The 21,250-nt window shown below is 42.8% G+C and overlaps 1 protein-coding gene across 27 annotated transcripts in view; it reads left to right on the top strand.

Annotated features, from left to right (window-relative positions):
- The window catches only part of ARPP21 (cAMP regulated phosphoprotein 21), a 404,051-nt gene that overhangs the window by 256,654 nt on the left and 126,147 nt on the right, over positions 1-21,250 (top strand). For 10 of the 27 annotated variants that reach the window (XR_003989940.1, XR_003989936.1, XR_003989934.1 and 7 more), the window contains exon 1: positions 15,275-15,595. The gene's annotated coding sequence lies outside the window, so the exon portion shown is untranslated. Of the gene's footprint in view, positions 1-13,029; positions 13,145-13,540; positions 13,566-15,274; positions 15,596-15,677; positions 16,104-16,164; positions 17,355-17,383; positions 19,356-21,250 lie in introns of those variants that run through there. The other 17 variants (XR_003989908.1, XR_003989909.1, XM_030475686.1 and 14 more) reach the window with 17 other exon arrangements.

Genomic DNA, 21,250 nt, shown 5'->3' with positions numbered 1-21,250 from the left:
CAAACATTTTTCTCTCACGGTCCATCTCCCTGGCCATAGTGCTTTATTGTTCGAATTGAGCAATTGTTTTGGCTTGTAATCCATTGTTTTTCTTTCTTTTATTTTCCCTTCCGTCTCTCAAAGAGGCCAGCAGTAACGTCTGTTGGAGTTAGAATACACTGCAATGACTTTTCTGATGCTGGAGCCCTGTAGCATCTTGGCTATGCAGAAGCAGGGAGATAGGCTTTTCTGTCTACATGATCTATAACAGTATTCTGCTAATTCAAAAAGAGTGAACTATTTTTAGAGGTTACCAAATGACTCAGAATAAAGAAGCAATTGTGTAACAAACGCAAAACTGAACATTCAGATTATCCAGCTGTTAAAAAACTGGAAGGAATCAACCTAATTTCAGTTCAGCTGGAGGGAGTAGGCTTCTTTAACAGCACCCCAAGTTTATTTAAAGCACGGTCCTGAATATAGAACCTTTGCTATCATGAGCTACAGATGCTTTAAAAAACAAACAACCCCTTTCCCCAACTTCTGATGACAAATACGGATTCTAGTGTGAGAGTTATGCCAGTGTTTGATGTTGACTGCATTGCACCTAGAGTTTTAAATCTCACTAGAAACTGCTTATCTTATTAAATGACGAGTTTCATAGTATGCTTGGATAGACAACGGCGGAAACAAGATCAGCAGTGTTTTCACAGAGTAGGAAAAATGATAAAAATGATGATGACTGAGTACATACCAAGTGTCAGCTCTGTTAGGATCATGGGCTTGAGATTTAATCTTTAACGTATTTCTCAAACCTTATTGATTTTCACTACTTAAAATTCACGGGTTCCCCTCATAACGCTTCAAGAACATTGAAAATGTCACTATAAACTCAACACCTGGAAAGTTCTGCATTTGAGTTTAAAAAACCAAAAATGACTGCAGTGTTTGCTCTTAAAAATTGAGACAACATAATAGCCTTCATATTGCAGCAGTTTTCTGTGGCAGTTTCTTAGGTGCACTGCATGAAGACAAAATAGAAGTTTTTCATTCCTTAACAGGAAATAAGTAGTTTTAAAAACTCAGCCAATGTTGTACAACACTCCTGTAAGGATGGGTGGTAAAAATTGGGCTCAGGTGAAATCAGTGCATGAATTCAGCAAGGCTTTGATTTTATCCACCTGCCAAAATTCTGTTTTCTTCTACCAGGTGCTGGCTTTAGAGGAAATACTGGTAGGGAAGCGACTCTTACTGTACCGTAAGATAGGGTAACCTGATGGGAGCATGCTAAGTTGCAACCACAGGATGGAGTCATCAGTGGTTACCTTTGCATATTCAGCTTTGGGGGAAAAAGAATCAAAACCACAACAGAGAATGAACTAGAAACACTGTCAAACTGGAGGAGGGCATACCCTATTTTGGCTGAGATGAGGGCTGAGAGCAAATTCATGCTGGTTGAGTAGAGAGGTGGAAATTTTCCTGCTATGTTGGATTTTTCAGGTTAATATGGCAGAGCTCCTTACTGCTTCTGTGCTAGAGGCCTGGTGTTAGAGCAGCTAAAGCTTGCAGGGCTGTGGGGAAGGAGTAGAGCTGTGACAGTTCCTAGAGCTGAGCTCAGTGGGTGTTTCTCCTATTTGTGATACCTGAGTACTGAGAAAACTCTGCTAGTGAACGAGAAACAAATTCAGTTCCACTGCATTTTGTTCTGCTTGGCTTTCCAACTCTAATGAATGAAAATTCAAGTGGAGAAATACTAATTGGGTTTGACACCACAAACACAGCAGTAATGGAAGCTGGTTTCTCTGCTGGGCAATCTGATGATCTAACAAGCTGTCTCAATGAGATTAGCTACTTTAAGGTCTTGTGACATTATTCATTAGTTTTCTAACACTAATATTTATAGTACACGTCCCAGTTTGATGCTGTGTCTCCTTCCCTAGCTATAGGCTCTGTTCCTTTATGCCCAAGACAATTCATTGACAATCAGCAGCACTTCACCCTTCTCACAATATCTCTGAGGATGCTCATTTCACATCGATGTCATTTTACTGTCAGTAGCAAGGTGACCAGATGAGTTGATCAAGAAGGCATCAGTAAGTATTTCTAAATGGATATCTGGGAAGTTTGTCAGTGCTGAAATTAGTTCTGTGCAAGAGAACTGGTCAAATACTATTGTATTTTCAGCATGGACAAACTGCAGGAGTGTAACAGTTGATTGCCCAGAGGAAGTATCAAAATCCTGTGATTATCAAGTTCTTTGTTCAGGCCAGTGCAGCAATTTGGAAAAGGCAAATGGATGAGTGTGTCTGCAGCTCCATGGCAAGAAAAGAATAATAGAATTAATGTATGTGTCTGTAAAGAATACTGGATATTCTTAGGCACTATTAGGATTGCAGCAAAGCATCCTCTGTGTACTGTCAGATTTTAAAATCATCCACAGTCCTCCTTGTGACTATTCTTACTGCTTTTGGTGATAATGCCTTACCAGTGTGAAAAATTCTTAATAGTAAGAAACTAAGTATGTTGCTTTCACATCAATCTAAAATAAAACTAGGTTGCTGACCTAGAATAACTGCATTCAACTGAAAGGGCAAATAGTTTCAGTTGCAGGGACATGGGAGTTGCAGGGAGAAAAAGTGCTGTGCTACTCCTTTGCTCATCACAAAATTATAATGTGGAGGAAAAAGTATTTGCTACGCATAAATACAGATCAACAAACACAATGCATGTAGCTGTTTGTCGTAGCAGTTTCACACATTTCTGCTTGTATAATGACTCATAATATGAATGTAAATATCAATTGCCATCTCTCAAGAATTAGAAAGTTTCAACCACTATTTGTTGTCGTTCGTTGTGCAAATGAACACTGAGTATCATCTTTGGAAAAGCTGTTCACAAGTGGAGCATTTCTCAGTTTTGAAATACTTTGTCCTATACTGTTTTATTTAGGTTAGACCTATAAATAGAAATCAGCTGCTAAGAAATCAGTTTACTGTGCTAAATCATACTGGTTTATTTTGCTACCCAGCTCATCCTGGTAAGGCTGAAAAATAGTTAATAGGCTGTCTGCAAGATCTTATAAGACAGCATTTGGAAATCCTGCAGTCATATTAGTCATTAGCTGTGGCAATATTCTGCCATAAGGCAATGAGTCAGACGATTGATTAGAGAACCTCATCATGATATACCCTCCGGCACGAATATGGAGAGAGGGAAAGGAAAAGGAGAAAGGAAACTACATGGGACACAGGGCAGAGCATGAAGGAATAGAAGGGCAAAGAAAAGCTGAAAGCTTCATTTTTTAGAGGTAAATGGTACATCACTGGAAAATCAAATTTTTCTTGTACTCTTAGCATGGCATCTTGCTCTAGACATGAGGCAGCTGTCATTCACCTTCCTTACAGGTGTTAGATACAAGTCCAGAAGACTGGCATTGAAATGCTGTCTGGTTGTAATTCTGACCATTTTCTCAGGTGGATATGTATGGCTTTACCAGCTATCATCATGTTTGCTGAGGAGCATCAGCAAAACAACCAAGAGTACATAGAAGCTGACAAGAGGCCCACAGGGGACACTGGAGAACTGCTCACCCCTGAAAAAAAAATGCTGGGCACTGCAATTAAAAGGAAAGAGCTCTGCTATTTAGGGGTTTGTGATGCTTGTACTGGTGGCCATGCTATGAGTCCCCTGCTGCTGTTTTGGAAATAAGCACACCACTTTTGGCTGTGATGCTTAGGTACATCACATGCCCAGCTTAGGATGCTGGGCACCTGCCCCATCCCTGTGGTCAATCTTAAAAGCTGCCAGCTCCTGAGAGGAGAAAGGCAGGACACAGAAAATGCAAGTATGGTAAAAATAATAAGAATGATAAGACACGAGAAGAAATGATTTGTACAGCTAAGATTTTACTGCATGACCTGGGGTTTTTTCCCCCAAAATTCATGTCCCTAGTGTGTGCTTCCCTCCATAGCAGCCTCTGATGACTTAAGACCTTATTTGCAGTATTTCCAAATGTCTGGGTCTATCCTGATTTTTCCTGAATCAAATTCATCTAGGTCCTCAAATGATGTACAGTTCTATCAAAAATTGGTGAGCTTTGTGATTCTGCTCCTGCAAATTTAGTACCATCTGTCCAATATCCTCATATTATAAACAGGCAGAGGTGCTTGTACCTTCAATGCAGGTGAGACGTTCTCCATGAAGGCTCTGTCTTTATGGGCTTCACTGGCTTTCTTGGTTTGCAAGGCTCATCTTTTTTTCTGAGGTGTTTCAGAAAGAGGTTCCCAGTGTTGTTTATGTTTATAGGAAAGTGATTACAGTTACAATACAGGGAAAAGCTGATCTGTTGGGGTTTTTTTGGCTTATTTACTAAGTATATTTGTATGAAAATACTCTGCCTGTGATAAACACTATAACTGCTTTATAAATCAAAATGAGTAGTTTATTGTTTGTGCTTTTAAAAACTGTGTTAATCAATACCAGACATTTCGAAGGAATACATACAGATGATGCTATCGGCAAACGAGCTTGCTGCCAAGATCAATGTAGCGTTCCCATCATCTTCATGAAGCTATTTTCAGACTGGGATGTAGGATGTTACATTTTTGCAGACTGCCATTATGTAAACTCACAATGATGGATAGTAATTTCCCCAGCGTTACAATGGACATAAGAAAGAGCAGAAGAAACAGGTGTGAAGGATAAACAAAAGCACTGGGAGATGGGTTGAATTGTTCAAAATCATCCATTAAATAAAAGGTAGAATCAGGATCAGACGTTTGAAGAGCTGGCTCCTGCCTAATGATGCTGCTTCACATGCAGCTTTCCCAGGTGATACATGGCTCATCTTTCTTGGGCTGTGGAGATCTCATATAGCGTGCAACAACAAAATCAACTGTAAGAGCAAGTTTCAGCAAATTACTCCCCACTACCACTAATTACTTTTCATAGTGGCATCTTGCCTTTCCGTCTGCCCTATCTCCAGGTTTACGAAGCGCTTGCCTTTGCTGGCATTTTCTTTTAGGAAGCTCTCCCAACATTGACAAGAAAAGGCAAGCTAGGGAGAAGGCTTCTTTGCTTCACATACTCATCTGCGCAGTGGATCACAGGGCCATGTAATAGAGTCACAGATTTGAAACAAGGCCCCTGTTTGCCATGCCTATCTCATCACTTTCAGGTTGTTTAATAAATCTTTTCTTCATAAGGAATCTTGGAGGGCCTGTGTCTAACTCCTCTTTAGGGGAATGTGGTGATATAAACACATTTAATTATCTTAAACAGCTAGAATTTCATGACACAAGTACTACAATAAATAAAAATATTGTTGAAAGCTACATAAGGATACTGCCATGTCATTAAAATACATTTATCTTTTAATTGTCGTATTAATCAGTTGATCCTGTGGGCTGTAAATTTATCACGAGCCTGGTCTGCGTTAGGAATGGGCTATAAAATTGTAATTGCAAACCTCCATGCCACTTCACTTACTAAACTATGAGTAATTTTACCTATTCTGACATTATTATCGACCTTCTCCAGTTGTTTTTAAATCTCTGTATAAAGATTAGCTTGACTGTTTTATTATGTTTGTGTCTTACTCTGATGCCTCATTTCTTTTGTGTAAATGCTGTTACTAATAGTCAAGCACATGAAGAAGTCCAAGGACTATACCATTGTCTTTAGAGTACAATTATTCCTTGATAATATTGGAAAATGATTAACGTGTCTAAATACAGAAACTATTGTACATGTAAAAAATAATCAAGATTAACGGCTACTGTGGCTCATTATTCACTGTATTTTAAGGAAGTTTATCTTCAACATAAACCATCAACAAAAAGAATAGAGGTTAGGGTCATTGTCCAACCTTTCAAGAGCATATAGGACATCTCTTATGCCGGTCAAAGGACTTTCTGTGTGCGTGCATTCAATTGACTCTCAACAGGACTGTTCTGAAATTTCTTGATGAGCATGTAAATGTAACTGAGGAGCATCATCTGACCCCTTGTGAAAGCCTGACACTCTCTGTCCAAAATGTCAGGAGCCTTTGAATGTGAACTTACATAGGCTATAGATAAGTTAGTCCAGTACTTTTGACCCCAGCATGATCATCAGCAGATGAACCACTGCAATAGCCACAGAAAGCAGATGAGAAAAACAGATTTCAGGAGCCCTCCATCTATTTACGCAGTTTCACCATTTGCCCTTAGATACTGTATTCCTGCATTACAAGTGGATTACAGCTGGAATAGCACTGAAGTTGTTGGGTTTTTTGAATGCTGAGCAGAGGAACTTTATTGGAATCAGGAAAGTAATGTTATTCTGAGACGTACTCTCTGCATCTGTCTCTCTTTCTTCTACCTCTGCTATTTGTTCAATTTCTGCCAAGAGCCTGCCTGCCCTCTAAAGCCTGCTTTCTAGGTTCAGATTTAAAGAAACAATAGGAGTGGTTATACTTCTTGCTTCATAATGTACTCCTAATAACATTTTGTACATAGTATGCAAGACAACATTAAAGAGAATGGAAGGACCAATTTTCAGTTCCTTCAAGATTTGTTTTGTTTTGTTTGCTTGCTTGCTTGTTTGTTCGTTTTCCACTACAGAACATTCTCTGATGTTAGAAAGTTTCATAATTCAGAGAACTGAAATGCTGATGGGTAGAGTAGCAGCCTTGGAACGAGATCTTAATTGAACGTAGTAGGATGATCATATTGGATCAGGCCTTGGATGCGGCACTGAGAAAAAATGTTTTGTAGTTGTTTGCTCTGTGGGACCACACAGCTGCCATACTCACCGAGAAGTGTTCAAAAGCACACCAAAGGATGGTTGTCATTTCTCCAAATTTTCACACGGCTGAAGCTACACTGTATTGTTGTGTTGTACTGAACTTTCAGGGAATTATTTAATGTAATAAATTAAATTAAACTGCACAGGGATTTTCAGTGACACTGGAAATTGATTAGAAATTTAAAGCATACAGCATTAAAAAGAAAACAAACTGAGTTTGAAAGAGAACAGTCTTTTCTCACAACAAAGCCAATTTTCCTATCTGTTCCAGCAGCAGATCAGTAGTAAGAGTTAATATAAAGGCAACACATAGGTAAATGGCTCTGGCAAATGAATCTTCATCTTTCTAGGTGTTCCACGCTTGGTTTAAGCAAATATGTCATTCATAGCTGGCTTTCCATCGATTCTGGCATGGCAGAATGTGCTTTTGTCCCATTTGGGACTGTATCCCTATTTGGATTATGTATGTATTTGCATAGATATTGGTTCCTGCTTTACTAACAGGGAGAGGCATAAAAGGGAACTTCCTGTGGAATGGCAGGAAATAAATTTTTTATATGCACAGGTTCCCCGTAATCTTAAGGTCAAGTTTACTACTCAGCAAATGGGGTGACAGTAGCCACACTTTTTAATTAACCCATTTTTTTCCCCCTATGGCTGTCAGTAAATTTACACTTGGCTGCGGGAATCCAATTTCTGTTGGCAGCACAGGCACTGAGACATGAGAGCTTGTGCGTACTGCAGCTTGTACCAGGGCCTCCTGAGCTCTGCCTTTCATTGCTAGGATGTTCAGTGCCCCCACAATGTCTTTCAAAGTCTTCTAGGCTCCGGTTTATTGTATTACCTTTGTCAGTCTGAAGTGCAGTAATTTATATTTGTCACGACTGCCCTTCATCTGGTGTGGTGCAACCTTGGGCTTTTGTGTCTTGTCTTTTTTATCAGTGGAGGAGTCCAGTGTTTTGAATAATTAAACCGACATAAATAGTTGATCTTGGTGATACAGCGCATAACACTATGATGTCTTACATAAAAGCCATGTAATTTTACTTCTACTGTCTCATTTGCTTGAACTAGATTAAAAAACTGTTGTCATGAAAAATTAAAGATGATAATAATAGGCATTATTATCCTGTTTACTGCATGCTGCTAATATGGGGAGATTTAGATTTCTCCCGAGGAACAGTTTGATGTATATTTGTTTTCAATTAAATTTGCATATGCCACTTTAAAGAGAAAGATACTCAATTTGCTTTCACTGAGGAGGGCATAAAAGTTCCATACTTCTTCCCCTTTGCTGCAGCACTGCAGGAGAGCCCTGTATTGTGCATCATAAAGAGATTGGGAAGCTGGGTAATTAATCATGAGCGTTTATGTAATAGAAAGTTTAAAATTCATTAGCTTTATATCAGAGTGAGTGTTATGAGAGAGAACATGTTGTGAATGAGAGGGAGAGCCTTATAATTAAGGAAGTGTGTAAATAATAATGAAAGTCATTAGTGCCATTCAGTTTGTAAGAATGTCATAATGTAATTGGAGCATTAAAGTGAAATTTGCGATGACAAACATTAACGATACAAAAGAGAGAAAATGTGGTTATCTTTAGTCTGACAGATAATGTCAGCTTTCTTGCAAGACCCAGATGGTGCACAGGAAAATGTTATGAACAGTTTTAATATTTTTATGATATGATATTTGGGAATACAGTGTCACAAACACACAGGGAGGCTTGTGTTCATGAACCAGTAGTGCCTTGCAGAGTACAAAGTCCAGTGCTGAGCGACCGAAGCAATGCATAGAGGAAGTCTTGTCACTGATGCAAGATTGTTGTTGCAATAAAGGCGAGGTGCAGTGTAGCTGTTTTCTGTCTGTCTCTCTCTCTGGATATGCACTTTGAATCTTTCTTTCCTTAAATAAAATTAAAAAAAAAAAAAAAAGAGAGGGGGAGGGAGGAAAAGAAGAAAATGATTTAACAATTATGCAGGAAATTATATGATGCTAAAATTGTACCATGTTCTGCTCTTTCAATGAAGGGACTTTCTACAGTATTGCACATTGCAAAGGCTGTAATTTTAGGGCGTGAAAAAATGTAGATTCCAAACAAAGGAAAATTTAAATATGTCTAGTGGATGAGGCAAGGCAAAAGAAAAAGAAGGCAGCTGGAAAAAATTGGGGGGAACTCTATTATTTTAAGGGCAGTGACTGAGAAATAACTATGCTTAAAACTCCAAGACGTGAAAGGTCCAAGACCTCAATATGCTGGAACCTTCAGTATCTATCTTAGATAGATCTAAGATGGTATCTTAGTATCTTAGATAGTATCTATCTCTCTACAGTGTTCAGTCCCTGAAGATTCTGGGATTTCCTACTGCCCCCATCACTTCATGTCGAATGCACCTCATCTTTACATAATCAGTCATTCATTCTTTACTCTCTTTTCTGCAGCTCACTAAACCAACACAAGAGTCGATTCCAAAGTGTTCAAGAGAAACACTGCAAATTGCTAAAACTGCACCATAGCAATTCCCGCACCTTATCAAATGATTACTGCAGTAGCATTTTAACCCATAGCTTCTTGGAAGACCCCTAAGACTTCCCAACCACATGACAAAGGCCACATTTTGCTACTTTTATCACTGAGAGAACTTGAGAGGGTTTTCAAGTGGCACATAGCAGGAATTATTCTCTGCTTACTGTAAGGCTGCTGCTACTGTTGGGATCTTTTGGTAGTAGTGTCACACTGACTATGCTGAATTATGGCTATGTCTGTGCCTTTTCTGGTCATATTTGCTGAGCATAAACAAAACTAATGTGACAATACATAAGCTGTAGAAAGAGGCTGCCATTGCCTCCAGTAGTTTGTACAGGGCTGGTTTTGGAAAGCATGGTTTAGCACAGGTTTGGATTTTTGGTTTGGTTTGGGTTTTTGTGGGTTGCTCCTGTTCTTTGGCACATCTGCATGCTCTTTTGCACATAAAGCACCACATGGCCTTAAAGGGGGCAACTATTTCATTTAACGTGGATTGTGAGGGGAACCGATCAGCCAGAAAATTGTGATGGCTTTCACTCCCTCTGTTGTGGATGGTCTCATGTCCTCCTGAGCAGCATTCGTGACCAATGCTTGTCTGCTCTCTAGGTGTGCCAGGAGGAAAGCTATGTTTTTATACTTTGCTTTAGACAAAGGGCTGCAATAAAAGCTTTTCCTGGTAAAATCCTGATGGGAAACTGCTTTGTGCTAGTGAAGTTGTTTGTGATTCTTACAGCTCCTGTTGCCGAGGAGTGTAACTACCCTCTTGCAGATGCTGCATTTGTCATTTATCTCCTTAGAGCCACTCATACTTGTAAGCCAAGCAATTCCTGGGCTCTTGGGTGACCCTGAGCCGTTGGATTATTAAAGCTCATAAATCCTATTGAAAGACTTCGGAATTTCCTCAGCCTGATTTCTTCCCTACAGTGCTCTAATATGTGTAGGTAGCGCACATTCCTCACAATGAATCACAGATCTCAAGATAACCAAGATAGCCTGGGACTCTCCCTCCTCCTCTTTTTCTCGCCATTTTCTCTCCGGCCCATCCTAACACCACGGCTTGCAACATCCTTGCTGACTTTCTTCTCTTACTGCTCTTCCTCACCACTGCTTGTTTTTGTCTCTTTGCCCTAACGTGCACATTACATATATATATTACAAAAACCACTGTGATGCTAAGTTCCTACGTTAGAGATGAGCTTCTGTCCAGAGCAACTGCGAGCTGCCCACTGCCTGAATTTCCCAACCTGTCACAGCTCTTTGAATGCTGTCTCTCATATGACTTGAGCCAGAAGGATACCAGGCTGAGCCCTCTGTGTGGCATTTGGCTTACTTCAGAACATCGTTTTTTGAGCTGCTGGCCACCCTTCAGCCATGAAACAGTCCACTGCCCCTCCAGCACCCTGACCTGGAAGTCCCCCAATCCTCCTGCCTATAAACATCAATGAAGGAAAAGGCTACAACATGAGAGACCCTCTGCACCAATGCTACAGCTCTCAAAGCTAGATTTGCAATTCCTGCCCATCCTCCTGTGAGAGTCACAGCTGAGCAGGAGCTAGTTTCTGGTCTGAGGCGGGGGTCAGACAACTCTTATTTTTTTGTGGGGTGAGGAACTCCATGCTGGAATATCCTTTTCAAGAGACACAGATATGGCACATCAAACACTTCAGGATTTCTGACAGAAACGAAGAGGGGATTTGAAATGTCAAACACAAAGAAATGATGCTTTGCCTTTAGTGGGAAAAAACCATCTTCCTCAGTCCCTCTAGCAACAGATTTTTAAAGCATTGCTCATTGATCTTCCTCCAAAGAGACAGCCTTAGATTTAGATGCCTGATCTTAATCCTAATGAAGTCCATCACAAAATTCTCGCTGACTTCAGTGGGAACAGCGTAAAGCTTCTTTTTTTTATCAAATCTGAGCTACCACTACAAGCTGTACACAAATTGCTTGGTTAATTTTCCTTTATTTGTAATTTTATAGCTGGAATAAATATTTGAGCTCTTCCTGAGAAGTGTTTGAAACTACAGCAATTTGGCTGTATTTAAATATTGTAAAGTGCCATTCCAGATAAAGCACAGTATTCTTAAGTTCCTCTGCAAATTATTCATGGTTATTTTGTTTGTAACGCATAGGACATAAAAATGGAATAAAGTTTAAAAATAAAAAAAACAAACAACTAAGACTGATCTCTTTTAGAGAAGATTAAAATACATCAACAGTTAGCTTATCATACTGTTGTGCCTCAATCTGAATCATTCCATAGCTCCAAAACACAACAGACTTTATATGCTAGCTTTGCTTCACTGAAAAATGACTAGAGGTAGAAGAAATGTGCAGCCACTCATGCAAGCTTTTATTAATGTGTTCAGTAACACCACACGCCTTCTATCACAGGAACCTCCTGTGACCGCGGAACTGCATGAAGCTCCCTATGTTTGTCCGACATCCCCTACAAAAACCTGATGATGGTTTTTGAGAGCCCACTAAGGTCTTCTTGATTTCTAAGTGAAATTGAGATAACATAGTTAGAAAGAGTGCTCACAGTGAACAAGTAATATAATCTGTTGCCATGCTTTGAAAACACCTTGAGCTGAAGGGTTTGGTGTTCCCTATTGGAATTCTGTGTGCTTGTTCAGCTTGGAGGAGAGTAGGCTCAGGGGAGACCTTTTAACAGTGTTCCGACGAGAAAGCTGGAGAAGGGCTTCTGACAAGGGCCTGTAGCGACAGGACAAGGGGAATGGCTTTAAACTGACAGAGAGGAGATTTAGATTAGACATTAGGCAGAAGTTCTTCCCTGTGAGGGTGCTGAGGCGCTGGCACAGGGTGCCCAGAGAAGCTGTGGCTGCCCCATCCCTGGCAGTGTTCAAGGCCAGGTTGGACACAGGGGCTTGGAGCAACCTGCTCTAGTGGAAGGTGTCCCTGCCCATGGCAGGGGGTTGGAACTGGATGAGCTTTAAGGTCTCTTCCCACACAAACCACCCTGTGATTCTGTGATTCTATGATTCTGTAGTGCACCTACACTTCACTGCTGTAGCATGGTCCTATTGCACAAGGGCACTTTGGAAGGCCAGAGTCCCAGAAAGCATGTGCAGGGAGTTAATGACATGCTTTATTCGAGAAAGTATTTGGACAAGTAGGTCATGTCTCTCTTTTTTCCTTTTTTTCCTGATTACTGCCAAAATCTGGCAATGCAACAGAGACAAAAAGGTGTCAGAGGTCTGAAGAGTTTGTCAGATTCTGCCTGTGCTTGAACACAGAGCTTCTACTGACTTCCATGAAGCTATAATGGACAGTTATCCCTCTGCACGCTTACAAATCAGCACATGCAGCTGCAAAGCATTGCCATGGCTCCCCACCTCTTGAATGTTATGATTGTGCAATGATGATTGTAATTTTTCTTTCTGCAAAGAAAAGCCCTGAAGAGAGGATGTAGAATCCATATTCTGTTAGATTTGTAGCTGACTGAGGTGGTCTGAGGTGACATCTCAACAAAGGGAGGCAATTTCACCTCTTTGCACATGCTGTGTTTGATGCTGTTTGCCATTCTCAGTCGAAATACTAGCCTGCATGATACTAGGGTGAGACTGTTGGGTTTTTTTCCTGAGTATCTCCTTTGGTGTCGCTATCGCTGATATCTTTTAGCATTTGGTAACTTGCCCTAAGCACATCCTGCCCCACAGGAGAGAGTGGAGTGAACTGCCAGGACTACAGCTTGATGACTTTTTATCTATCTACAGATCTGACATACAGCTTTGGCACTTCCCATTCTGAAGACACCCCAGTATCCCAGCGGTGGGACACAAGCTGTGGACACGTGGCTGATTTACATGTTCATTGTGTCCAGTGAGTGGGGTAAGGTTCTGAAATGTTCGTTCCCCTCACTCCCTCTCCTCCTTGCAGGTGAGTTGCAGGCTGTCTAGTGAAAGCATGAGTGAGCAGGGCTTGACCATCCTGAGGCAGCCTGCGTTCCCTCCATTAATGGGGTACCTGGCTTGGGAAGGAGGGGGGATGACGTGCCACAGCCAGGGGACGTCCTCTGCATTCCAGTGCATGTTCAAAATAGTCATTTTGGGATATGAATTTTGGTCCACGGTGGAGATGCCTGAAAGAAACCATTCAAAAGCAAAGAGCTCGTCCTTCCCCCGTGTGCTGTAGAACGCTAGTGCCATTTAAAGCCTTTCTGCCAGTCTTTTTGCTTTCAGATGCAACTTGTAACACATAGGGTGGGGGTATGAAATTAAAAGCAGATGGAGCCACATGCGACCATGCTGGGGTAAGTCAAGTCCCATCAGGAGGTGCATTAGCAGAACATGTTTCGGTGCGCCGGGCTGAATGCCACTGATCACTTGAGGTGTGCACCAGGGGCCTGCTAATGCGCACCCTGTTGTGGTTCATTGCTCACTGTATTCTTCCAGTCATTCCATTCAGTAGTCCCTGGTAAAAGCAGGTGTTTGCTTCTGAGGGGAAAGAAGGATTCCAGGGGAGCCAGGAGAATGCCCACTAAAGCAAACGTGTCCCTCTGCAGCCTCCCATGTATTTGTCTGTGTTTCACTGGTACATGACTTCTTCTACACTGGTTAATCGTGGCAAACTGTCTTTTCTACCAAGGACTTTCTGAAAGTACGTAAGGAAAGGAGCGCGTTTTCAACAGTGTGTTTTAAATCAGAATTGTCTGTCTGTGGGAGTTGGATTATTTGTATTGCTGTAGACAGAAACAATGACTATATTTCATAGGACCTTGCTGCTTTGTACTTATTGACTGTTTATTTTTCATCTATAGGATTACTAATTGCATCGAGCACCAGATGCTTCTGTCTCCTTTCAGGTTATTGTAGTAGAGGGCATTGTACCAGATGCATGGTTATTCACAGAGCATGCATTTCCAGCCGCTGAATGGCTGGATCTGCTCTAAATGATCTATGGCAATTACATTTGGTGTTGTACAGCTATAATTTTACTGCATATTAATAGCCACCTAGCAAAGAGGTAAATGCCCTTTTCTCGGCTGGGTGCAGAATGAACACCAGGATGTATTCAATTGGGTAAAGTGAGGCTCAGATTTTAAATGGATAGCAGGGGGTATACGTGTTGGGAATGCGTGTGCCTGTGAACTGTTTCCCTCTGCCTTGATGGTGTGCACTGAGGCTGATGGATAAGTATCATCACAGCAGATCCTGGATAGAGATGTGCTGGGAAGGGGGAGGACAGGGGGAAAGGGATCATGTGCCCCATTTTAAGTGGCTCACCTCCTACTACCCCAAAATCTGCTGCAGGCCTTTTTGTTGTTGGTTCTTTTCCCCCTCTTTCAGCAGCTCAACCCATCGGTTGCCGTCAGGTTTCACCACAACAATAATAATCAAAACCACCCTCCTCAGACCTTCACTGGCGCTGGAGCCAAGGGCCCGCTTTCTTTCCTATTTTTCCTTTTTTTTCTGGGAGGGGGGCCGGCGGTATGGAGTGGGTGGGAGCAGTTAACAAGGAATCTGAGGAGATTAACGAGCTTTCTCCTTTATTAGCGCTGCTCCCGGGTGCTTTGTCTGTGCTTCTGGCTGGGGATGGGCTGACGGGGAGGGTGCGAGGGGGAGCGGCGGGCGGGAAGCCACACACCACACGAACGGACAGGCAGACGGACTGACAGACATACCCACCCCACACAGAGCCCGGCCGGGCCAGCACAGCGCCTCGCCCCGGCCCTGTGGCTGGCTGGGGTTGCGGGTGGTAAAGGGCGGGCGTGTGTGTGTGTATCAGGGGCTCCGCTGGGTGCGCGTAATGGCGGCGGGGCCGGCTCCTGTGAGGCGGCCGAGTCCGCACAAGCCGGAGAGGCGGCGGCAGCGCCGAGCCGAGCCGAGCTTACCGCGGAGCCGGCGAGGAGCGACACCCGGAGCGCGGCGGCGGGGCCTGCGGTCCGAGGCGCGGCACGCTGCGTGGGCGGGGAGAGGGGAAGGGAGAGGGAAGAGAGCCGCAGACAGAGCGCGGCGCGGCGCGGCGCAGCCGGGGAGCGCGGCACATAAAGGACGGAGGACGGGGGGAGAGGAGCGTGAGGGGATCCGGTCGGGCACCGGCAGAGGCGGCGGAACAAGGCGAGGCGGCGGCCAGCACCGCACCACACCGCGGGGCGGCGGCGGCGGATCTCCTCCCGCGGAGGAGGCGGAGGAGGAAGAGACCATGTCTTACAGGAAGCCAGGCACTGTACTGTAACAGCAGCGTGATCTGCAGCAAAATAAACTAACCGGCCAACCCCAAAATACCAAACAAACAAAAATTAACCCGAGGCGCTGCGGGCAGATCGCGTTTGCAGGCAAGGTAAAAAAAAAAGAAAGGAAAAAGAAAAAAAGCCAAAAAATCAAAAAAAGCCAAAGCAGGATCTGTGTGGCGTGGTGCTCTTTGTTGTTGCGATTTATTATCTGTATTATCTTTTTATTTTTCCCCCTTCCAGCATGTGTTTTCTGTCATGTCGTTGGAATCATTCACCCACCACCCCTCCCTCCCGCGAGCTTTTAATTTTGGAGGTCAGGGCGGCTTTGAGCATGTGGAGCGGTGGGAACGGGAGCGAGGAGCTGTGCATGGAGCGCTGGGGCGTGCGCCTGGGACGGGCGATGTGCAATTATTTATAGCAGCTGCAGCAGCCCGGCGCCGAGATGTGGTATTTACCAGAGGGGGGGAGGGAAGGGGAGAGCGTGGTGGGGCAGGATGAGAGCGGTGCTGGAGCCGGAGCCTCGGAGCGGCGGGGTGGCGGAACGCAGGTACGGCGGGCGGAGGGACCCCGCGCTGCCGCCTGCCCCGGCTCTGGGCGCGGCGGGCCGGGGGTGAGGTGAGGCGGCCGGAGCTCGGGGTGTGAGTGGCGGCAGTGCCCTCGCCCCGCAGCCCATGTGCGGGCAGTGGGCTGTGGCTGGGGAGGGGAGCTGCGGGGGGACATCTCCCTCCTCCCAGCGGTCCCTTGAGCTAAACCGCATCAAACTGGGGGGAAAAAAAACCCAGCCCCACAGAACCCAACTTCCACTCGTTGATTTGTGAATAACGTTGAGGGATCCGCTTTAAAAAGCTGGGTGGGGGAAAGCCCGGGCTTGTTTGCCTGGCATTGTTCTTACGGGTGGCGATTTCGGGGGAACGGATGTAGTTGATGCTTCCTCAGCATCTCTTCTTTTTGCATGCAGTGAAGGAGGAGCACAGTCCGGGAGTTATTGTTGGGTATCCTAGCAGCTTGCTTTCATAAAAAAATAGTTAATGTTGCTCTGTTTAGCATCATTCTGTGTCTGTGCCTTTCAATGAGAGCTCCTGTAGATCTGACCAACTCATCCAGTGCAGCCATTGCGCAGCCTTGTTTAATTGGTGTTTTTTATTTTTATTTATTCATTGGTTTTGGGCATTGATTCACCGTTTAGGGTGGCGGGGGACACACACTCAAGTTTCGGGTACATTATTTCCCGTGCTAGGTGTGTTTTTGTGGCTCCGCTCTCCCATCTCTGCGCTTCCAGGTGTGTGCGGTTTTGCTTAAATTCATTGCTGTGAATGTGCTGGGGGGACGACGACACATAAAGGTGTTCAGGAGCAGTACAAGTGTGTGCTCATCCCCTCTTTGACTCCTCTACCGTTTGCTCATCCTCTCTTTGACTTTTCTACCCTTGCGCTGAGCTAGATGCATGCACTCTTCTAACTGGCATATGTAGATTTTAGGCAAGTACAAATTGAGGGTGATGGGGAGGGGAGAAAAGGCAACCCAAATTACTGTAAACTGACCTGCAACTCTTCAGTCGCATAATTTAACTGCACGCTGGTTTTTGTTTTAGCAGTCTTCGTCATGGATCGAGGCAAGTTTGTGTGCACAATTAGGCTTGCACGTTGGTAATCTCGCAGTGCCTTTGCCTCTCAGCTCCCAGTTGGGTATGGTTACCTTGAGAGCTGTGGGATCAGCACTGCCGGAGCATGCTCTGGTGGGGAGAGCGGGTGTGTGCTGGTTTTAGTGCTATTTAATGAAGATGCTTCTCACTCTGCAATATACGGAGCATAATGGAAGAGCAGCGCGGTGATTGGTTATGGATACTGGAAAAGGAGAGATGCAAAGGTAAAAACGGAAATCCCTGAAATATTTCTATTCCATTAATGAAATAAAATGCAGCTGTGCAGAAGGGTGATCGATTCACTGGGTTTAGTCAGACTATTTGGTGGTGTCTAAGATGATATAAAAGAATATTTTCAAAAGTTGTATGAAACAAACTGCAGACAGGAGATGATTTTGTGCTGTTGATAAATCTGATTGTGTGTGGGTATGCTGAAGTCAAAGGAGAATGTTCCATTTTTATTCTTTTTTTTTTTTTTATGTTGGTGTCTTCCAATGGAGTAGCACAAAGCATCTTAAGATTTAATTTGTTCTTGTTTCAATGTTGAAGGATTTATATTCTTAGCAGTAGCCTCCTGAAGCAGGAGTTAGGGGTTTTTATTCCTTGCAGTTAAAAGTTATTTCAGTTGATATTAAAAATCATTGTTGCATGTAATGCTCGCAGAGTGCAAGCAGCTGTTGCAATATATGTGTAAAGGGAAATACCTCTAGATGAATACAGTGTATGCTGTTATGCACGATGCTTGGATACTTTTGGAAATTCGCCTTGTTTAGTGCCATGTATCTGCAGTCAGAAATACATTTATGAGCTATTTGCAACTATGCATGCGCTAAGAATCGCATAGAAAAACTGGCTTTGATTAAAGATGTCTTGTATAAAACAACTGTATTTTCTCTGTGTTGCCTGCAGTTTTACAGGATGCAGGTCTAAGAAATGGCTGACTGCCCTTCCTGCAAAACCCTGTCTCAAGCAATTATTTCTTTTTGCTCTGTGCTAGTCCCTTTGACTGTCCCAGGGCTAAGTGTGCAAGTGAGAGTTGCTCAGGCGAGTGTTGCGGTGCATCGTACCCATGAAGGAAAAATTGCATTGGGATGGTAGAGGGAACACAATGACATTTTTAACACAGGTGTAATGGTAGGTCTCGGAGAGAGAACGGTGCAGCAGTCAGTTGGAAACTTCATCCTGCTGGAGTAAAACTGTGTGCCAAGTCCTGGCGGTGTTGCCGTTCCCCCTGGGCTTTACTGGGGTTATTGGTATGATTACAGTAAACTGGACTTGGCCTGGTAAATCTCTGCTGTTAAACAGAATTTATGGGAGTTCATAAAAGAAACCCAAAAAGTTTTAGGATCCGCTGCGCTTTCGGCATCTTCCCAGGTTATGATTTTAACAACTAACTTTAAACTTGGAGTGAAGCGGGGAGAAGTGCACTGATGATAGGATGGCTTACTTATAGCCTGTCTTTCCTCTTGTAGGCATCGCTCTTGCTACCGTCAATGGGAGCGTTACATTTGGAAGTGCATCCAGGGTTTGGTTCGATCCTTTTATCGGTGCTAAAGACAGATGCAGGGACAAATCTTCAGCAGCTGTAAATTGATGTAGTTCCATTGTTTTTAAGAACAGTGTAGATTTACACCAGCTGATGATACGCCCTTCTGCTTGTAATGTGCAGGATCTGTAACCTGCATTGAGTGGTATTATCAGTTTTGATGGTGTTAATTTCAGAGTAGGAAAAGGATTTTGGCAGACTAGCAAATCCTTGTTTATAGGGACTACTCACAAATGGGCTTGATCCAGTGAGTGCTCCCAGCTCAAGTTATTCACTCGGTTGTAAAGAGAATTTGTAACTTCCGTGATTACTTAAAGAAAATGCTATTGGTGTTAAGGAATCTGTTTTTGAAAATATAATTAAAGATTGGCTAGTTGAGAAGCAATGTAATTACTGTGCAATAAACTTGCAAAATCTGTTTGTCCCCTGCTCATTCATTTATTAGATCTGAAGTTCTGTATTAATATTCTCAGCAGGTAGTAAGTCAAGCAAATGGGTCACTTTTTCTTCTAGAAGATTGAAACAGTCATCAAACAAGTAATATATGGTACAGACTCTGTGTGTTCCAGTGGAGAGCACTTGGTTCTGAAGACTTAAAAGTGCTGGGTATGAACATTTCTGTGTCTGGCAACATGCATTTCTAGGGCGCGTTCTCTTTCGATGGCAAACTGCAACCCAGGTAAGTAGGATTTTCCCCATTTTTAAGGCTGGGTAAATTGAGTTGCAGATAAATTATGCAAACCATGTGAGGTCATGCATCTATTTTTTGACAGCCATCAAATGAGACCTATTCCAGTCTCCAGCCTTACGCAGGTCACCCCTGGATGATAAGGCTCTCTGATTAATTGTTGGATTTGGCTTTGTCTTCTGATTTTTCTCACTTCATACATGAAATGGTGACTTTCAGAACCATGTAGATCTAAATAAATTACATGTTTGTTTTAAATGGCTACAAATATTTCATTTTTACATAATTTAGTGATAAGCCCTTCTAGCAAGGAAATGCCTTCAGAACAAGTGTAAGGAATGACTCATGTCTGGACTTGTTGTGGTTTTTTGTTTTTTAGTATATTAAACATGCCTGTAAATTCAGGCAGACATACTGGTTACTGTTCATGGACAGGATAGGTTTGTCTTGGGCTCTGTTTAAGAGAGAGATTTAAACCCAAACTGGAGTAATGGTCACCCTGGTTTGCGTGAGTGTACCAGTGTGAATGCACACACAGTTTGTTAGAAAAATAAACCAGACATTACACTATAAACCTACATTACTTCCTGGTTTAATGAAGACTTCTTTATTTTTATAAATAACATCTGTAGTGGGTTCTTGCCAAGTTAAGTCCTCGTTTGCCAGTGAAGGTCCAAACCACTGAATTACAGGACCTAAGAGCTAAGCTGCTCATCGTTTTCTTAGACGTTTGAAACTTCACATTAGCTCATATGTTGCTTTACAGTAGGTAAACATGATGATGCATTCCTGATGGCCCTGTGTAAGAATGCTCCCTGTACAGAGGTCTTCTACATTTTTCCTTGGCTTATTTATAAGAATACATAAATTAGCTATATTAATACTTAAGGTGTAGCGTATGCAATCTGAAATTACAAATTGCATTAATTCCAGAGGAAGAGTATTGAAGCTCTGTGCCACCTTTGGGGAAAAAGCCCTGAGCAAACACTTCCATAGTGTCCTACCACAGTTGCCGCCTTCTGCCTGTTAATAATGTTACCAATATTTACTGCTGCTTCCCTTTTCACTGCTGTGGTTTCCAGGCAGTCCATCAGTACACTTTTTTTATTGTTCCTTGGAAAAAGGAGTTACTGAAAAGGTCTCCTTTCATTCAAATGTATTGGGTTTTAATCTATAGTGAGATTTTTAACCCATGTTAGATCGTTCTAGATTCCTAAATAAGTAATAAACTGGTATATGAAAACGTTACATCACTCTTTTCCCCTCCCTCTGTTACATCTAAATTCCCTGTTACTGAGAGGAAGAAGTGGTCTAAATATGGGGAGAAAAACAGAGAAACAAGAAGTAAACAGAACAACCTATTTTACAGCAGTGAGTACGTAAGGGCTGTTTAGATGAGGTAATTGCTGTGATCAACATGGTGAAAAATACTCAATCCTAGAGAGCCCACAGGTTTTTCTGCTAATGCTGAAGAAGCTGTGCAGTGTGAGAGTGATAATGTCATACAGCATGACTTAGCTGAAATGCAGAAGGCGTAGTTAGGCAGTGACAGCTGGGAATTTGAAATTGATGATTTGGATATCCAGTGGCTTTCTGAAGCGGGTTTAGAGTATTTGCTAGTCTCTGGCAATATATGGAGGCAGTAACCACATCAGGCTGTTCTTGGGGCAGACACGTTCACATAGCATATGTTGAAGTATGTAAGGTGAGAAGTGCGTTTTTATAAGCGAAAGAAAATGCCGTCCCAGAGAAACTGGGACACTTTTATGCTGATTTCTCCAAATCAGATGTTTGCTCTTGAGTTTTTCAGGCCAAGAGTCACAGTTAACGAGAATAGTACCATGAGAAAGCCAAGTCCTTTGTAAAGTATTCTTGTAACTTAATGC

This window comes from Strigops habroptila, chromosome 1 (genome assembly GCF_004027225.2).
Source record: "Strigops habroptila isolate Jane chromosome 1, bStrHab1.2.pri, whole genome shotgun sequence".
NCBI classification, from domain to species: domain Eukaryota; kingdom Metazoa; phylum Chordata; class Aves; order Psittaciformes; family Psittacidae; genus Strigops; species Strigops habroptila.
This window is presented reverse-complemented; position numbering and strand designations above follow the sequence as displayed.